Below are 17,864 nucleotides of genomic sequence, written 5' to 3'. Positions count from 1 at the left end.
CCGCGTGCCCACCACCACTGTGCCCACTGCATCTGTCCTCACTGCTGCTGTGCCCACTGCCACTGTGTCTGTTCCTCCTCCACCTACTGCCACTAAGAACAGGCCACTGCTGGCGACCAATGTGAAGGCCCTGTTGGCGCGGGGGAAGCATTTATTTGCTTCACAGCTGGCACAAAAGATTTTGGCTCCAGCCAAACCCTGTAAGTGATTTGCAAGCTTTAAAATCATTACAGTATATATTATGCAGTATATATGTCTAACGAAAATACGTGTTCAACAGCTGCAGGACCACATGTACATTCTGCGTCTGAGTCCGCAGCCCGGAGACAGCTCTTTACATGTGGTGAGTATCACTTAACGCATACAAGTGTGTTGGTGACATGTGCTTAGTGTTTTATGTTATTTTACAGACTCTGCTGCTACGGATTTTTTTGAGGAGGAAGATGACCTGGAGATGGCAACTGTAGCCTCGCAAGCTGAGGAACAACTTCCTCAAGGTATCTAAATCTTAAACAATATTTTACAAACAATTACAAATAAAACAAAACAGTATTTTTTAAATGACATATTATTTTATTTCACAACACAGAGGAATGGCACTTTTCAGGTGTCAATCTACCTTCACTCTTTGAGTGAACATCCTCAAAGGAAAAAAGATAATTTAAAGGTGTATGTAAAAGGTTTTATTTCATTTTTTGTCGTAATCACTGACTAAAGCTCATTCTTGTCATCTCACACTTCCCCCACTCCCCTTGGAATAAGTGGCTGTTGTAGTGTTTGGTCTGCTTCGCTTCACACTTGGCTGATCCCATCTTTTTTTCTTCTTGTATTTCTTCTAATGGTGCTTGGATGAAAAACAGGATGATTTTCACTGCTTCCTTCCATCTTTTCATCATCATGTCATCTCTCTACTAATCATACATGCTTTGCAGTGAACCTTGTAACTGCAGTAGCTGTCCAGCAGAGCTGAGAAAGTCATGCAGTGAAAGTCTAAAACAATAAGATAATTTTGTTGTGTTTTTTTACGCTCCAGCCACTGCAGGCTCGAGAGGCCCTGCTCCTGCCCCGGCTCGTGCTACTGCCCCTGCTCCTGCCCCTTATCCTGCTCCTCCAGCATTGTGGACCCCTGGCCAGGTGTCCCAGTCGCCTGCAGAGCTTCCTGTCCACTGGAAAGAGCAACTCCCATCTTTCCAGCAAGGCCTTCAACCCCTGTCCCTCTGCACCAGGACCATCCTCACTACAGCCACCCACAGGACTGCAGCGCCCTGCCCAGCCTCCTCTGCAGTCTCCTCCTCTGCGCCCTGCCCAGCCTCCTCTGCAGTCTCCTCCTCTGCGCCCTGCCCAGCCTCCTCTGCAGTCTCCTCCTCTGCGCCCTGCCCAGCCTCCTCTGCAGTCTCCTCCTCTGCGCCCTGCTCAGCCTCCTCTGCAGTCTCCTCCACAGCCTTCTGTCCAGCCAAGTGCTGCCTGTGCTCCTGCAACATCAACTGGGTCCAGTGTTGCAGACCAGGCTCCTGTAAGTAAGCTTCTCATTATTCGTGTGCAGGTGCTGCAGCGTGATTTCCAATGACCACAAAAAAAGAGGTCGCATTTCCTCTGTGCTGGAAACTTTGCACTGGCTACCTTTTAATTGTAGATTTAATCAAAAAATTGAGCTTTAAGCCATGCAAGCTGAAATGTTTGCGGCCCGGCAGCAGCAAGGAGGATGTATGTTTCGGCTTGGTTGGGGATATTATTCTCGCTTAGGGTGCGAGAGGTCCCGGCTTCAAATCCCGGACGAGCCCATTATTTGGCTTTGTTTTTAATCTCTTCAGCCTGATTAGGGCAACCAGGATATTTCTGAGAAATTGGGGATAAAATGTGCCAGAGAGAGGCCGGTTAGCTCAGTTGGTTAGAGCGTGGTGCTAATAACGCCAAGGTCGCGGGTTAGATCCCCGTACGGGCCACACATTTTCTCTCTGGGACCTTCGCTCTGCTCTTCTCGAAAATGACGTTCGGTCTCCCAGACATCGCTGCTGGCTAAACCACACAAGTACCTGGCCGAAATAGCTCAGTTGGGAGACCGTTAGACTGAAGATCTAAAGGTCCCTTGTTCAATCCCGGGTTTCGGCAGAGGAACCACGTCTGCCTCTTTTAGTCTACCTGATTCCACCTAGCCTCATCGCTATCTGCCTCTCAGACAGCCAGCTAGCAGGGTGGTTTGTTCCATGGTGTAATGGTTAGCACTCTGGGCTTTGAATCCAGCGATCCAAGTTCAAATCTCGGTGGAACCTTTTTAGGTTCTTTGCGGAAGGGTGGGAAAAAACAGAGGTGATGCGCAACTGCCGACGTGGCAGTGAAATTGGCACTCTCAAACAGAGTCGGAATTGGGGAAACATGGGCTTAAAAAGCAAAGGCTTCATTTGCTCCTTGCTATCGTGCTTCTGGACTCAATGACTTAAATCTCTGTTGCTCATGGGAAAAGTTGACACACCCCAAGGTTCCATGGTGTAATGGTTTGCACTCTGGGCTCTGAATCCAGCGATCCGAGTTCAAATCTCTGTGGGTCCTGCTTTTGCCAGGAATGTGTGCAGTACCTCGTTCGAAAAAACTTTTTCGGCAGCAGTGAGCCGCAAGAGCTCATCTAGGTAGTGCCCCTTGAAGGGGGGCGTAAAAAGGATGGACAGCACTGGAGAATGCAGGCATCGATCCCGCTACCTCTCACATGCTAAGCGAGCGCTCTACCATTTAAGCTAATTCCCCTCACTGATGGAGAAGAGGTGTCCATCGTTCTCAAAGACAAAGACGAGGCGCGATCCCTAGCACGTGTGCAGGTGCTGCAGCTTGATTTCCAATGACCACAAAAAAGAGCCCGCATTTCCTCTGTGCTGGCAACTTTGCACTGGCTACCTTTTAATTGTAGATTTATTAAAATATTGCGCTTTAAGCCATGCAAGCTGAAATGTTTTCGGCCCGGCAGCAGCAGGCAGGACGTATGTTTAGGCTCGTTGGTCTAGGGGTATGATTCTCGCTTAGGGTGCGAGAGGTCCCGTGTTCAAATCCCGGATGAGCCCATTATCAGGCTTTGCTTTTAATCTCTTCAGCCTGATTAGGGCAACCAGGATATTTCGGAGAAATTGGGGTTAAAATGAGCCAGATAGAGGCCGGTTACCTCAGTTGGTTAGAGCGTGGTGCTAATAGCGCCAAGATCAAGGGTTCGATCCCCGTACAGGCAACTCATTTTCTCTCTGGGACCTTCGCTCTGCTCTTCTCGAAAATGACTGGCGGTCTCCCAGACATGGCTGCTGGCTAAACCACACAAGTACCTGGCTGAAATAGCTCAGTTGGAAGAGCGTTAGACTGAAGATCTAAAGGTCCCTGGTTCAATCCCGGGTTTCGGCAGAGGAACCACGTCCGCCTCTCTTAGTCGAGGCGGTCCATTGACCAAACGCCAGCTCTTATCTACCTGATTCCACCTAGCCTCATCGCTATCCGCCTCTCAGACAGCAGGGTGTGTTTGTTCCATGGTGTAATGGTTAGCACTCTGGGCTTTGAATCCAGAGTTCAAATCTCTGTGGGACCTGCATTTGCCAGGAATGTGTGGAGCACCTCGTTCGAAAAAACATTTTCGGCAGCACTGAGCCGCAAGAGCTCATCTAGGTAGTGCCCTTTGAAGGGGGGCGTAAAAAGGATGGACAGCACTGGAGAATGCAGGCATCGATCCCGCTACCTCTCGCTTGCGCTTGCTGCTTCCTACAGATTGAGCTAAAGTAAGCCCAAAGTAAGCCCACGTGAGCCAATCGCGTTTCTCTGCTGTGGCTTACTTTTGACCAATCGCGTTTCTCTCCTGTGGCTTACTTTTGACCAATCGCGTTTCTCTCCTGTGGCTTACTTTTGACCAATCGCGTTTCTCTCCTGTGACTTACTTTTGACCAATCGCGTTTCTCTCCCATGGCTTACTTTTGACCAATCGTGTTTCTCTTCTGTGACGTACTTTTGACCAATCAGCGGCTCCTATTATTGTCATCTTTGCAACAGGTAGGGCTATTCTTCATTACTGTATAATCGTTTAATATTTATTCATATATATTGTGTATTTTTGGAAAATTAGACATGCCAATATAGCTAGCTAGCGTGTTTTTTACAGGTTTACTTCAGTACCTGTGAACCTGTAACTTTTCCCATGATAAAATATAGAAAAGAAAACATGTAGCTACTGTTAAGTTAATTAGCCGGCCGCTAATTAAGCTATATCCTCCTGAGACCAAAAAAAGTTTAGTTAATAATTTAGTATTTTGTGTGTCATTACATTGTTTAGAGCATAAGAAAGTTTTTTGCAAAAACGTTTTTTTTTTTGTTTAATAATGTTCATATAGGTTATACTATTTCTTCTGTATAGGACACTACTAGGACTCATTTTTTATTATTATTTTATTTAAAAAGACGTGATCTAAAAAAAAAACATTGTTTTTGCCTATTCATGTCTTTAAATAAAATAATAATAAAAAATGAGTCCTAGTATAACCTATATGAACATTATTTAAAAAAAAAAAACGTTTTTGCAAAAAACTTTCTTATGCTCTAAACAATGTAATGACACACATAATACTAAATTAACTAAACTTTTTTTGGTCTCAGGAGGATATAGCTTAATTATATCAGTGTTTTATATCCTGAAATTGTTTAGGTTTCAGGATTTTATATACCAAACTTTGTATGAAGATGATTCCCAACTATGTTATAAAAGATAACAGAATGATTTGATATAGACTTCCATTTTGCTTTATGCAATATGTGTGTAAAATGGCCATAAGCGGGTTTTCCCATTTTATACAATGTATCTATGTATCTAATTTGCATATTAATGTATTCTTGGGGCAACATGTAATGAAAAAAGAAGTGTAATAATGGGAGTTAGTAGTAATTGCCAAGATTTTCATAATAATATCTAATATTTCATATAATTTCTTTCCATATTGTAACCCAAAATGCCTGATAAACATGATTTAAGTCCTGCTGTGTAGTTTGCTAAATTATTGTAACACACTTAACATACAGGTATCTTTTAGATTGACAGAGGTAATAGTCTCTTTCTGATTTTCATTTCAGAAAATGTACGCATACCCCGTTTTTCGTCGCCAGTCAGCAACATCAAACCGTCTCCTCATGGCGCCATCGGCGGAGGCGAAGCAACTTCAAAATGTGGTGTCTGGAAGGGCCAAATCGAAGGAGGAGGTGCTGGCAGAGGCAAGTACTTTTGTCTGCACAAACGGTGGAGATCCCAGTGACCAGTTTTTAGTACTGGCTCACTGCAAACTTCAGTTTGGGAAGTACCAGGGTCAGAGATTTAGATGGCTCCTGGAAAACTCTCTGGGGTACGCAGTGTATTTGGTGCTCAGCATTTCCAGTGAGAAAGCGCAGACAACCCCCCTGTCAGAAAATAAACAACTGTTCCTACAGTACACTTCTCATATTAGAGAGATGGCAGAAGAAGTAGAGAAGTATAAGAGGAAGCAGGAAATGCAAGCAGAAGCCCGGGCAACTGGAGACCAGGGCTGCTTGATGGTGGAGTTTGGTGACTTTCAGGGCCGGTCCATGAAGGATGTTTATGAAGACCAGAGCAATGAGGCCGAATCCCTCATCAGGTACTTGGTTAAGGCAGATGCCAGGCCCAACACTAACATGGCCATTTTCAAGGCGTATGTCCTGAAAAGACGGGCTTCTGATATGGGCACCAGTGTACATCAGCCTGCACGTCCACCTGCAGCCTCCAGTACCTCTGCACGTCCACCTGCAACCTCTAGTGCCTCTGCACGTCCACCTACAGCCATCCAAACTGGTTTACAGCTGACCGCCACTGTGAAAGCACTGTTGGCGCGTGGCAAACATTTGTCACCTTCACAGCTGGCAAAAAACTAATGTCACCAGTTAAACCCTGTGAGTAGGAGTGTAAATATAGAATTTTCCCTACAGCAGTTCTACATGTATTCATTTATCGTCATGGCAAACTTGTCCACTTGTTGTTTCCAGATCCATTACTGCAGTCCACTTTACCTCCTCCGGCAGCAGAACCCCCAGCCAAACATTTGGTCCGAAAGAAGCTTTTCGCTACTGGTAAGTACGCAACATCTTACATATGTTTGTCTCCATGTATTGATCACAGTAATAGTTTTAACATTTGTGCTCCAGGCACTTCCATTCCCACTGCTGAAGATGATGATGAGGAGCTGGTATTTGCTGCATCACAATGTGAAGCACAGCTAAATACAGGTGTGGCATATGACACAAATGCAAATATTATAAGAATGTTTTGTGGAAACCCACTGAGAATCATTATTTTTGAAAATAAATAAACATTTTTAAATATTTTTTGTTTACAATACAGAATTATGTGACATCATGCCTCAAGCGGGAGGCATTCTTTGAGTGCACTTCTACCAAACCTTAAGGATGTCCAAAGGTGTCAGTGTATTTATTTGCGTTTCCGAAGTTACCTGTTGCTAAACAATCACTGGATAACTTTTTCACACCGCTTGCTCTTCTCACTCACTCAACCTGAGCAGACAGGATGGTGGAGATTCATTGTTCTAATAATTAGAGGAACAGTTTTTCCTTATTGTGTCTGTGTGCATGCTTCATGTCTGTGGGCATCATACTTTTTTTTACTGAATTCATCACGACTCATTTTCCTTCTTTCATTCCATCTAATCCTCATTCTCAAAGAGCTATATTGATCCCATATTCCTTACATCAATAAAGTGTACACTGTGTTCTTTGCTTCTTGACACTAATACCATTTTCTTCACTGTTATTCCTAAATATAATCATAATTATTATTAATACTTGTTTAAAATTACTGCTTCGCCGGCTGTTTGTGGACTGCATTTATGGCATATTACTATCAAATAACAGTCATCCTTATATTGTTTATGTTACTGTTCACTCAGAGGCCTGTGCCGGTCCGTCTCCATCAGCGGAAACAGCACAGACACCAGCTCTTCCTCATCATCAGCCACCAGCTGAGCTTCCTAGTCACTGGAAAGATCATCTTCCACCTTTCCAGCATGAGTGGATCCGGAACACACTGTTTAAGGCCAACATGCGAACTGGAAAGCCAGAAATAGTGTCCCAGCTGAAGCTTTGGTGGTATCCTCCTCAGCCCCCTTTAATAAACACCCAGCCACCCGCCTCACCTGACCTCTTCTTCTGTCGGCCCATTTTCTTATGGATGCCGCTAAAGATGTGGTTGTTTCCTCTTGTCTGCGTTCGCCCAGACTGTGGTAAGCACAGACTTACAGCGGCAGGACTTTACCGTACCGTGCGCAAGGTCTTGGACATTGATGGGTGGTATGACCTTGCCACTGAGTATCTGGAGTGCAAACGCTGCAAAAAGAAGTATCCAGCTTGGAACGAGGACATCTTAGGACAGCTGGATATGGGCCACCGCAGTCAGTTTCCAGCTTTGCTGACATACAGGTAATTCATAATGACAATCATTCATTATTAGGCGCTTTTATTTGTGTTATTTTTTTCCAACCAAAGCATTTGCATGATTATACTGTTGTTTCTTTAGATACTCATGTGACAACCGGGTGGTGAGGATGATGAGGGAGAGGACACTGGGCAACAGTGTGACTCAGCTCTACAAGAAGCTGATGGAACAACACAGTGAGTCATGGACACAGCGTGTCCTGCAGTACCTGACTGCCTGTGAACCATTCACAAGGTCCTCCCTTGTGCAGCCTCCTGTGTTTGCTGAGCCTCCCTTTTACCTGCCCTTCCTAAACCTAAGTGGCTGTTAGCTGTGTACGCCAGGGATGTTCTGGGGCGACTGGACGAGGTCAAGGCCAAAATAACATCTGTATTTGGCTGTGTTCTCAAGATGGACTCCACAAAAAAGGTATCACAGCCCTGTTTATATCCAGAAATTGTCCAGATATGGATATGTGTGTGTGTACATAATGAAAAGTTATGAGTTTTTTTTTTTTTTTTTTTTAAATCTTTTTTTTCTTCAATAGGTCACAAAAAAACTTGCCGGTGCTGCTTCAGGAACAGCTGCCTGGTGCACAAATGTTGGTAACGAACACGGCCAAGTCCTTGTCTCTGTCCTAACAGCCGCCGAGGGACATGCACTGGACCCCATGGCAGCTGGCCTAATGAAACGCTACCGAGAGGCAGGAGAGGCATCCCCAAAGGTGATGTACGTGGACAGAGATTGCTGCAGTCAGCACGGCCAGTCTCAGGTGAAGGCCATGTTTTCGGAGTGGGATGAGCTTGAAGTGCGCCTGGACATCTGGCATTTCAAGCGGCGATTTGCTGCAGGTGTCACGACAGAGGCTCATCCGCTCTATGGGATCTTCATGGCACGTCTATCCATGTCCATATTCCGGTGGGATTCAGAGGATGTGGCTGCTCTTTGCCGTGCAAAGGAGGGTGAGCTGGCAGCAAAGAAGACTGGCTACATCTCAGAAAAGGCGGTCAGTGCTCGCATTAACCGGAGGGATTTGGCACTGCACTGCCGGAGGAGGACCAGGGGGGAGGAGGAGACCACCATATTGATTGGGTCACTGATTGATCAGTTTGACAGTGCGGACGGGAAGGATACTCTGGGAGTTCCACTTCTGAACCATGAACGGATCCAGCAGATATGGAAAGAACAGCGGAAGCATGTACAGTGTATCCAAGACCCAGAGCACTTTCCGCTCTACATAAAGAAGGGGACACTGAAGAAAGGCGGTGTGGAGCTGTGCTGCTACAGGTGTGCTCGAGGCTCTACCTCCTTGGAGTCATTCCACCTCCACCTGAACCGTTTTATTCCAGGTATTACATACATATGGATTAGTAATTTTTCTGTAAAAAAATATAAGCACTGTAACTGCTTCCATTACGTTAAATTAATGTCACATTAAAAAAATGTCACACTTTTACTGTACTTTTCTGATGTCATAAAAGCATTGACAAAGCTGTCTTGCCTCACAAATCACTAATAACTCTGGTTATAATGACAATATTTTTTTTATGTAATTACATAACTCTATTACATGTAACCAGCTACTTCATAGCACCTCATGTGTAGTAAATATATTGTATATATGTGACATATAAAACCCTTTTTTTTTTTTTTTTTTTTACTTTTAGGAACCAGTGCCAGTGATGCGCATTTTCAAGCCTATCTCCTTGAGGGCTTGATGCGTTGGAATGATGACCGGATGGAAGATGCCATAAAAGGAGCGTCCTCCATCCGGTCATATGGCAGTGCCATGAGAGAGGTTGTGGACCAGCTTAGCCAGACAGTCTTTGGGAAGCCCTGGGATGAGCGCTATCGCCCTCCTGGAGCATATACAGGCAAGACATTCATTAATTTGTTATTTTGTAATACTCTACTAAGTATCAATTTAGCCTTAAATGTACTAGACAAAATATTAAGACATTTTTTTTCCCCTTTTATTCTCGTAGGTGAATTGCTAGGAATAGAGTACCTTTACAGCCAGACTGGCAAAACACTGACTCCAGTGCTCCAGAACCCAGAGGATGAAGACAGACTGGTGGAGGAAATTGATGACCAAGACCTGCAAGATGAGGGGTTTGAGGAAGAGATCACGGAGGACATCACAGTTCCAGTGCTGTACGAGAATGACCCCTGCCATGATCTCGCAAACAGCCCCTCATCTTTGCCTCAGCCTCAGTCCCCAGCATCACCGGCTGATGTATCAATGGCTGACGTGTCACTGGCTGAGCCATCCACATCAACTAGAGAAGGACACCAACTTGCCCCTGCCCCTTCAGTGTTGTCACAGCCATCTGACACTGGAAGCAGTTTCTCCGACGAGGCTCAGGTAAAACACTTTAAGGGCTTTATTTAATTTCAATCTCGTTTTATTCCACATATATTAACATTAATCTGAATTTACTAGGGAGCAGTCATTGGGCCCGATGGCATTGCTGGGTGGGACAAGGTCCAGGATATGGCTGGTTACCTGGTTGGTCTTCGTGAGGCTCCTTACCTCACTGACCTGCAGGTGACAGAGGCCATTCAGCTGTGGACAGCTCTCCATGACATAGACAAACAGCGGGTCAACTATCAGCCTCGACATCAGCCTCAGCTGACACATGGACGCTTTAAGGCACCAAAGCGGTCCGGAGTCACACCGGGTGTGGAGAGTGTAAAACGGTGTCTGATTGGACATCCCGGGGGACCAGCACAGTGGCCCAGCACCAGCCGCTTGGTTGAGGCCATTTGTACAAAGCTGTGTGCTTTACACAAGTCGCCGACCAAGAAGGCTGGAGTTTGCCGCCCCAGGTGGTCTAAAATCCTCTCGGATTACCACCATATCCGAGAGCTGGTGCTTAACAATCGCAGGCTGATGGATGAAACAATGATCCAGCTGTTTGAGCTAAACCAGAAGACACTCATTCAGTGGTAAGCAAGGCACATTATTTTCTTCAAATTAACTGAATACTTTTTAAACATATATATAATACATGTAATTTATTTTCAGGTTTCAACGGCAGCAGAAAAAACAGGAAATGAGTGTCCTCGCTCAGGGACTGACTCCACCTGACCCAATTGCTGTGGCTGATACGCAGCTTCCTCCACCGAGGGAAAAATTGGATGAAGCGGCATCGACCTCACGCCCAAAACATACATTTACCCTTCCGCCAAATTGAGAAGGACAGGCTCCTCTTCTGTGACCAGGTCGACGGCCTGCTGCTGCCACCACCATGGTGTGCCCCATTGCACCTGCCCCAACAGCATCAGGAGTTGTGCAGCCCATTTCAGCACCTGGGTCATTGTCACTAGTCCTTAACCCAGATATGACCGTGTCAATGGTGATTCCACCTTCTGGTGCTTCAACATCCGGTGCAGGCCCAGCTCCACCTGCTCCTGTGTCTGCTGCTCCTGTTTCCCGTTACACCCAGAGGAACAGGCGCCGGCGGGCCCAGGAGACGGAAATCGGAGTCCATAAGAGGAAGTATGTGCGAGGGGTAACCTTTAACATGTGCAGCAAATGTGGGCAGCCCAAAACCAAAGAGTTTGGCCATAGCCGATATGGTAATGCCACATTTTGCTTGCGTGCCTCAAATGGAAAATCTTTAGATGACTGGTTGGCAGAACAGCGCCAGCAAAATGCAAGCCAAACTCCACCTCCTCAATAAACAATTTGCTTTTTTCCTGTATATATTTTGTATATATTACTGTACATGGTTCCACCCAGTCTTTCATATTGTCCTATATATATATATATATATATATATGTATATATGTGTGTTTGTGTCTGTGTACTCATTTCATTATTTGTGTGTATTCATTTTAATATTTGTTTTTTTACATTTAAAGTGTCATTTAAATATTTGTGTATTCATTTTAATAAAACATTTTAAGTGTCATTGAAATATTTGTGTGTATTCATTTTAATAAAACATTTAAAGTGTCTTAAAGTAATCTAATAAATCATATCAATCAAATCATATCCCTCACAAAAAAACACATATTTGAAGAAACATTTTTATTCATTTTATTCAATCATAAACAACATGTAATATGCAATTTTTTTTAAATAATATACACAAAAAAAAACATTTAATAAAACATTTGAAGTGTCTTAAAACAAATCTGATAAATCATGTCAATCAAATCATATCCCTCCATTTTTATTCATTTTATTAAATAATCAACAACATGTAATGTGCAATATTTAAAAATTATATTAATACACACAAAAAAATATAAATCAATATAATGATGTCATAGATAAATGAAGACGCAGGCGCAGTTGATCACACGCAGAACATGGGTTCAAATCCAGCCCACGGAGGGTGACTTGTTTCAAATGTGACTAAAACTCCTTCATAACGCACAGGAATATAGCCCTGATAATGTTGCAGGGGAAATTTGTGGGCAAATTCTCGTTTTTCGCGTCTTTTTGGCTTGTGTGTGGGGGCGCAAAGATTGGGCCCCTTCTTATGCTAAGCGAGCGCTCTACCATTTGAGCTAATTCCCCTCGATGATGGAGAGAAGGTGTCCATCGCTCTCAAAGACAAAGACGAGGCGCGATCCCTAGCACGTGTGCAGGTGCTGCAGCCTGATTTCCAATGACACAAAAAAACAGGCCGCATTTCCTCTGTGCTGGCATCTTTGCACTGGCTACCTTTTAATTGTAGATTTAATCAAAAAATTGCGCTTTGAATCCAGCGATCCGAGTTCAAATCTCGGTGGAACCTTTTTAGGTTCTTTGCGGAAGGGAGGGAAAAAACAGAGGTGATGCGTAACTGCTGACGTGGCGGTGAAATTGGCACTCTCAAACCGAGTCGGAATTGGGGAAACATGGGCTTAAAAAGCAAAGGCTTCATTTGCTCCTTGCTATCGTGCTTCTGGACTCAAGGACTTAAATCCTTGCTATCTTGCTTCTGGACTCAATGACTTAAATCTCTGCTGCTCATGGGAAAAGTCGACACACGCCAAGGTTCCATGGTGTAAAGGTTAGCACTCTGGGCTCTGAATCCAGCGATCCGAGTTCAATCTCGGTGGGACCTGCTTTTGCCAGGAATGTGTGCAGTACCTCGTTCGAAAAAACTTTTTCGGCAGCACTGAGCTGCAAGAGCTCATCTAGGTAGTGCCCCTTGAAGGGGGGCGTAAAAAGGATGGACAGCACTGGAGAATGCAGGCATCGATCCCACTACCTCTCGCTTGCGCCTACTGCTTCCTACCGATTGAGCCAAAGTAAGCCCAAAGTAAGCCCACGTGAGCCAATCGTGTTTCTCTGCTGTGGCTTACTTTTGACCAATCACGTTCTCTCCTGTGGCTTACTTTTGACCAATCGTGTTTCTCTCCTGTGGCTTACTTTTGACCAATCGCCTTTCTCTCCTGTGGCTTACTTTTGACCAATCGCGTTTCTCTCCTGGCTCTGCTCCTGTGGCTTACTTTTGACCAATCAGCGACCGCTATTATTATCGTCATCTTTGCAATATTTGCAACAGGTAAGTCTATTCTTCACAACTGTATAATCGATCATTATTTATTCATAAACAGTGTTTGTTTTTAGACAATTAAACATGCCAATAAAGCTAGCTAGCGTGTAATAGCACACGTTTTCTTCTGTACATGTGAACCTGCAACTTTACCATAATATACAGTAAAAAACATGCCACTACTGTCAAGATAATTAGCCGACCGCTAATTAAGCTATATCCTCCTTAAACCATTTTTTTGTTGTTGTTAATTTAGTATTTTTTTGTGTCATTCATTACATTATTTTGACCACAAGAAGATTTTTACTAAAACCTTTAAAAAAAAAGTTTAATTCATATATGTTATACTATACTATGTTATACACCAGTATTCATATTTATGTTATCTTTTTAAATACTATGTTATACATATTTAAAAAGACATGAATAGGCAAATGAATTTTTTGTTTCAACAAATGATTCTCAACTATGTTATAAAAGATATACCAAAACGATTTGATATACCATTTTAAGTTTTAGATCTGTTTGATGATCATATTATTATGAATTTTCATAAACGCCTTTATGTTATATTTGGTGTTTCTTAGTAATCTCTGCCACAAAAGCTGAACAAAAACAAAACGATTTAAGCATGGCATGATACCAGCAAGATTGTACCAAGAAGTGTTATTTATTTTCTTATTAATAAGTTCATCACACTATTTACAATTTGTACACAAGGCAATTCAAAGTGATTCACAGTTGTATAAAAAACAATAATGCTTATGCTCATAATAATAATAATAATATTCATTAATTATTATAATATTATAATAATTAATTACATAAAAAACAAATGATGTAGTAAAATACTTTCAGTTGGAATATGACAGCTATGTAACGTTCTGTTTATGCCTTTGTCCTTTCAGATTATGTATGCATACCCGGTTTTACGAAGAACCTCTGAGGGTCAACTCCTTATGGGGCCAACTGAGGAGGCCAATAGGAGGAAGATCGTGTTGGCAGGGAGGGCCAGGTGTAAGGAGGAGGTCCTGGCTGAGGCCACTGCCTTTTTGAGGCAGAATGGAGGGAATCCTGGAGACCAGTTCCTGGTTCTGGCTCACTGCAAGATCCAGTTTGGGAAACACCAGGGTCAGAGGTTCCTGTGGCTGCTGGAGAACTCACTGGGGTATGCCTGCTATCTGGTCAGCAGCATTTTGGGGGAGGAGGAGAGGGACAACCCGCTGTCGGACAACAAACACCTGTTCCTCAGATACACCTCGCAGATCAGGGAGGTAGGCGAGGCTGTAGAGGTGTATCAGAAAAAACAGGCCATGCTGCAGGAGGCCCAGAGGACAGGAGACTCTGGATGTCTGATGGTGGAGTTTGGGGATTTTAAGGGTAGGTCAATGAAGGAGGTGTATGAGGACCCAAGCAAGGAGGCCCAGGCTCTCATCACCTACCTGAAGAAGGCAAAGGCCAGGCCTAACACCAATATGGCCCTTTTCAAAGCATACGTGCTGAAGAGGCAGGCTCTAGCCCACGTGCCCACCACCACTGTGCCCAATGCATCTGTCCTCACTGCTGCTGTGCCCACTGCCACTGTGTCTGTTCCTCCTCCACCTACTGCCACTAAGAACAGGCCACTGCTGGCGACCAATGTGAAGGCCCTGTTGGAGCGGGGGAAGCATTTATTTGCTTCACAGCTGGCACAAAAGATTTTGTCTCCAGCCAAACCCTGTAAGTGGGTAAGTTTTTTCTTTTTTCTCCAGCCACTGCAGGCTCGAGAGGCCCTGCTCCTGCCCCTGCTCGTGCTACTGCCCCTGCTCCTGCCCCTTATCCTGCTCTGTACGGTTTCTTCCAAAATTTTGCCATCAATTTCTTCGAAATCAGACATAGTGGCTACTTTCTCGTGCTGTTGTCTGATCTGCCTGACCCCAGCGCAACTCAAGGATGAGCTGATCACCTTTCTGATATTATTGATTTTCTCAGAGAAGAAAGAAGTAAACTCACTGCACTTTCTCACTGAGAGCATTTCACTGGAAATCTGGCTTGGGGGGGGGGGTTGTCAGTCTCTCTACAGTAGCAAAAAGAGTGCGCGTGTTGTTTATATTGCTGTTTATAATATTCGAGAAAAAAGTATGTCTAGCTTTGCTTAGTTCCTTATTGAAAGCATGGATGCTGTCTTTGTAGATGTTATAGTGGACTACAAGTTTTGTCTTCCGCCACATGCGCTCTGCTTTTCTGCATTGTCTTTTCATATTTTGCACTGCTGTTGAGTTTCTCCAAGGTGCTTTTTGTCTGCCACTCTTCTTCCTGACTTTCACAGGAGCAATATCATCAATTAAACTCTTAACTTTTGAGTTAAAAGAATCAAGGACAAAATCAACAGAGTCAGCAGATATGCTTGGTGTTAAAGATATAGCCTTCATAAATAGTACACTAGTGTTCTCATTTAAGCATCTCTTCTTGACAGACACAGATCTAGCTTCAATGGCAGGAGAGATCAATATTGTCACGGTGTGGGCGTTGTGTTTTGTTCCTTGTTCTTGTCTGTCATGTGTTTCCCTGTCTGTACATGTTCAGCTGTTCCCCGTTCTGTTGATTAGTCTCCCCATGTGTTTCTGATTAGCCACGCCCCCTTGTTATCTTGTTTAGCTTGTTTGCCTGTGTATTTATACCCTTGTTCTTCAGTTGGTGTTTGTCAGTCGTTGTTTGATGTTCCTAGTTCTGTGTCCTGTGTGCCTTTTCTGAGTTTAGAGTTTTTTGGATTACTTGTCTGTTAGTTAATTAAAGTGCTTGCATTTGGATTCGCTCTCTGCTTCATTCCTCCTGCCAGCGTTACAGAACGACCGACCAAATATGAATCCAGCAGCACGGATCTCGCCTGATCTACACAGGCTAGACCGGGAGTTCGCTGGACAGATCGCGGCCTTGGCCCTGGAAAGCCTTGATCTGTTCCAGTACACCTGGGGGTTTGTTCCCCTCGCTGCCTCCTGCTCTCTGGGTGATGAGGCGATTAAGATGTGCTACCGGCTGGGGGCTAAGGAGGTCGACCCGAGGGAGCTCCCCGATCTCTCCGGTCTGGACTGGAGAGAGGCACTCACCAGATGTCTGGAGAGCTTCCTCCCGTGGCACGCCACGTCATCACCTGTTCTACACGTTCACCAAGACATGCCTGAGCTTCACCACGACATGCCTGAGCTTTACGTCAGCCACGTCCGGCCAGAGCTTCACGTCAGCCACGTCCGGCCAGAGCTTCACGTCAGCCACGTCCGGCCAGAGCTTCACGTCAGCCACGTCCGGCCAGAGCTTCACGTCAGCCACGTCCGGCCAGAGCTTCACGTCAGCAACGTTTGGCCAGAGCCTTCACCGCGGGTCCCGTCCAGCACAGAGCCTTCACCGCTGGTCCCATCCAGCACAGAGCCTTCACCGCTGGTCCCGTCCAGCAAAGAGCCTTCACCGCTGGTCCCGTCCAGCAAAGAGCCTTCACCGCTGGTCCCGTCCAGCACAGAGCCTTCACCGCTGGTCCCGTCCAGCACAGCGCCCTCACCGCTGGTCCCGTCCAGCACAGCGCCCTCACCGCTGGTCCCGTCCAGCACAGCGCCCTCACCGCTGGTCCCGTCCAGCACAGCGTCCTCTCGCTCTCGGAGACGGAAGAGGAAGAGGACTTCCCGCGTCCCGCAATGCCTGGAAGTCCTCCCTGTACTTCCTGTCAGCCCAGAGTCCTCGCCGCTGGTCCCGTCCGATCCAGAGACTGTTCAAGTCACGTCTGCCGATCCAGAGACTGTTCAAGTCACGTCTGCCGATCCAGAGACTGTTCAAGTCACGTCTGCCGATCCAGAGACTGTTCAAGTCACGTCTGCCGATCCAGAGGCTGTTCAAGTCACGTCTGCCGATCCAGAGGCTGTTCAAGTCACGTCTGCCGATCCAGAGGCTGTTCAAGCCACGTCTGCCGATCCAGAGGCTGTTCAAGTCACGTCTGCCGATCCAGAGGCTGTTCAAGTCACGTCTGCCGATCCAGAGGCTGTTCAAGTCACGTCTGCCGATCCAGAGGCTGTTCAAGTCACGTCTGCCGATCCAGAGGCTGTTCAAGTCACGTCTGCCGATCCAGAGGCTGTTCAAGTCACGTCTGCCGATCCAGAGGCTGTTCAAGTCACATCTCCCGATCCAGAGGCTGTTCAAGTCACGTCTCCCGATCCAGAGGCTGTTCAAGTCACGTCTGCCGATCCAGAGGCTGTTCAAGTCACGTCTGCCGATCCAGAGACTACTGTTCAAGTCACGCCTGAACCTGATCGCTCTATGTTTGTTTCTGTGTTTACGTCTGTCCTTGTGGCTGTTTCTGTTCTGGTGTCTGTTCCAGAACCGGAGCCAGTGTCTGTTCCCGAGCCATTCTGTGTGTTGTCTGTTCCCGAGCCAGTGTGTGTGTTGTCTGTTCCCGAGCCAGTGTGTGTGTTGTCTGTTCCCGAGCCACTGTGTGTGTTGTCTGTTCCCGAGCCAGTGTGTGTGTGTGGTCTGTTCCCAAGCCCGAGTGTGTGTTGTCTGTTCCCGAGCCAGAGCCAGTGTGTGTGTTGTCTGTTCCGGAGCCCGAGCCAGTGTGTGTGTCTGCTGTTCCTGAGCCGGTGTCTGCTGTTCCTGAGCCGGTGTCTGCTGTTCCTGAGCCGGTGTCTGCTGTTCCTGAGCCGGTGTCTGCTGTTCCTGCGCCTGAGTCACCGCCCTGGCCGCCCGAGGGGTCTTCACCGCCCTGGACGCCCGAGGGGTCTTCACCGCCCTGGCCGCCCGAGGGGTCTTCACCGCCCTGGCCGCCCGAGGGGTCTTCACCGCCCTGGCTGCCCGAGGGGTCTTCACCGCCCTGGCCGCCCGAGGGGTCGCCTGCTCCACCCACGGTCCAGGTCCACCCTCACTCCACGAACCTGGCCCTCCGTCCCTCCCCCAAGACC

General features: G+C 46.0%; 3 non-coding genes across 3 annotated transcripts; all 3 read left to right on the top strand.

Moving 5' to 3' along the window:
- Positions 1-1,869: 1,869 nt before the first annotated feature.
- On the top strand, positions 1,870-1,943 carry trnai-aau (transfer RNA isoleucine (anticodon AAU)). The gene has a single exon. It is a non-coding gene; the product is annotated as a tRNA-Ile (tRNA).
- A 1,035-nt stretch (positions 1,944-2,978) lies between these two features.
- trnap-agg (transfer RNA proline (anticodon AGG)) lies at positions 2,979-3,050 on the top strand. Its single transcript has one exon. It is a non-coding gene; the product is annotated as a tRNA-Pro (tRNA).
- Positions 3,051-3,305: 255 nt separating this feature from the next.
- Positions 3,306-3,378, top strand: trnaf-gaa (transfer RNA phenylalanine (anticodon GAA)). The gene has a single exon. It is a non-coding gene; the product is annotated as a tRNA-Phe (tRNA).
- Positions 3,379-17,864: the final 14,486 nt, after the last annotated feature.

The sequence above is a fragment of the Siphateles boraxobius genome, unplaced genomic scaffold (assembly GCF_051911475.1).
Source record: "Siphateles boraxobius isolate OS27281-9 unplaced genomic scaffold, OSU_SipBor_1 269, whole genome shotgun sequence".
Taxonomy (NCBI): domain Eukaryota; kingdom Metazoa; phylum Chordata; class Actinopteri; order Cypriniformes; family Leuciscidae; genus Siphateles; species Siphateles boraxobius.
This window is presented reverse-complemented; position numbering and strand designations above follow the sequence as displayed.